Below are 2,851 nucleotides of genomic sequence, written 5' to 3' on the forward strand. Positions count from 1 at the left end.
ATATGGTTACTCTGGTTTTTGTTTCGTTGATTGTTTGGTAGAATTTGGAGATTACAGCTTGAGTGAGACGTTTCCCATAGGAGCGACGGGCCCAGGACAGGGCATGAGAAACGATGCGGTCGACGGCAGGTGATGATAAAGACTTGGTACGAATGGTGGTCAGCTTCTCTTGAAGTGTGGTTTGGTAATGTTCGATCAGGACCTGCGTAACCTTACAGAGCCATGTCCGATTGAGGAATCTAATATTCGCGTCGACAGCTGATGTTTTCATTGATGGACGGATAAAACTATCCAACTCAGAGACTTTGCGTTTGAAGGTAAACGCTGGTTGGCCTTGCTGTTGAAGGGTAAGGATTGCCAAATGATGGAGGCACTGCAAAACTTGGAAGAACACCTTCACAAAGGGTTCTTCCTCCTTATGAGTGGGGACTGGTTGGCGTCGGTGGGCTGGTAGTCTTTTCTGTTGTTGGTCAGGTCGTTGGTTACCTCTTGATTGGTAGGCTGTGTTGTAGGTAGGTCGGCGATGGGGTGGGATATAGCTGGATGGGTTGGTTGGTGGTCGGCGATTGGTAGGTGGAAGACAGGGCCGTTGTAGGGTACGTGATATTGGTTTTGTTGACGATTAGTGTTTCTATGTCTGGCTTCTTGCCAGTGGTTGTTGTAGTTGGGGAGCATAATGAAAATAACTTGGGGTTAGAAGGGAATGTACAGCGTATGTAACAGGAGGAAACTGTATATGCTAGCGTGAAAAATGTTGGGATCAAATTATGCAAATAAGTCAAACTGGGTTTGGGGATATATAAAGTAAGATGAAAGTTATGATGAAAAATTCAAAAATATATATTTAGGTGATAAATAACGCTAACAATGATGTGAAAAATTATAACAAGTAAAACAAAAACTTACGCAATTGACACGAACCGGTTTTCGAAATATTATTCTTTTTCAAGTGTCGAGGAATGGTTATGAAATGAGATTGAATTTGCGATTTATATAGTAGTCAGTTAATACAGGTTTTTGATTTTCTAAAAATTATTGAGTGAATCATGTCATATCTTTGATCAATTGAGGATTAGGATTATTTTTGATTTCTTAATTAGTTGAGTCATATCTTTGATCAATTGAGGATTATAGAAATATTGGATTAGATTTTGATTATATCTGAGTAATAATTGAGGAGGATTAGATTATCTCAGAGTACAATTTACATAAATGAAAAACATAAATAAACAGAAATTAAGAATACAAAAATATAAAATAAATAAACATGAGAAATATTTGATAAAATAAGCGGGATTAGTGAATTGTAAATTGATTAGAACTAACTTTGAATTTTGATTATACCCGAGATTAATGCAATTTTGTTGAAGAAAGTTTGTTATATGCACGAGAAACAAATGTCAAAATCCTAACATACACAATATATACCGAAAAAATAAAATATATAAATATATATAAGATGAAATAAAATATACCAAAGTCAAAATAAATTGTCTGATCTGGCCTGGCACGGACAGTATTAGATTTCGGGGAAGGGAGGGTTTGATTCTCCCAAATGTACAGGCCTAGGGTGGAGCAGACACTTTATTTAGAAATTAGGATTAAGGGTCTTGATATTCTGTTCTTATTCTGACCTGAAATTAGAAAAAATAACTCGCCCGATGGGCGAGAAGTATAGTATCTGTTATGTACTGATTGTTTTTAGTTTACTATGAACAATATTATCATTTAAGTTCTTATTTTTTGAATATGCAACTATCATTTTCTGTTTATAGACATGGGGGAATTTCTCTTGAAGGCTCTTATAGTGGGCATGAACTATCTTGCTTGCTCGATTGCTGGTTGTAACAAACCCATGTTCACTGTTTGATGATGCCTCACTGTCAGAACTGATGCTAATATCTTGTTCATTGGCCGAAATAACTAAAACCTCGTTATCTTCATGGTTTTCATCTATTTTCTGAAAACAAGACGGTTCAAATAATTAAGGAATTGTTTTCCTTTTCCAGTTTTAAAATGATACCACAGTAAGTTCTATCTTTATTGGCACGGTACAGGTATTAGATGCATGCATGCAATTCAGAAACCATGCAAAGGGAAAGTGTCATGGCATCAGGTGATTAAAAAAAGAGTGAGTATTTTCCTGGCTAGAATCAGAATGGGTCAACCTACATCTACAGGGCATCATTGGCCATGGCTTGGCCAATTGCAATGCCAATCAAAGTGGTCCTAGTAGTAGGCCTAGTCATGGTAAAGACAGGAGGGACAAAGTCAAAATCTAGTCATCATAATTCAATCAAAGTCATATTAGATTAGATCTAGGCCTACCAGTATAAATTAAACAAATTCACATAAAAAGAATTTTTATGGTAAACATTCTTCATAGTCCAATCCTGACACACTTCCTTCGCGACCTCCTTACATGCATCGTCCTTGATCAGTGCACCACGTCCTTTCGCAGGCTTACACAAAAAAACTCACCACATATTCTTTGTCCTTTTGGTAGAAAGTTCCGAACAAGTCTTTCTGCACAGCACCTCTAATCTCCATTGTCGAGCAAAAAAATGGCAAATCAATGCTTCTTCAACAACGAATACCGACTCTCTGAAAACTGAAATAACGGTTCTGACGGTTAAGATGACGTCAAACCAAGGAGCTTTAATATACTGGAGGAGCCCTGCGCTATATAACGTCATAGAACTAGGGATGTGACAATGGTGTCATTTTGAGCATTTTTCTTGAATGCAGCATGTATTCTAAGGCAAAATTTTCTGGAGAATACAAATATGACAATAATTTTTGTCTATGGCGTCATCTGATATTGGGGTCTGACGTTTTTTCAAGATGGCCA

This window comes from Lottia gigantea, assembly GCF_000327385.1.
Source record: "Lottia gigantea unplaced genomic scaffold LOTGIsca_32, whole genome shotgun sequence".
In the NCBI taxonomy this organism is placed as follows: domain Eukaryota; kingdom Metazoa; phylum Mollusca; class Gastropoda; family Lottiidae; genus Lottia; species Lottia gigantea.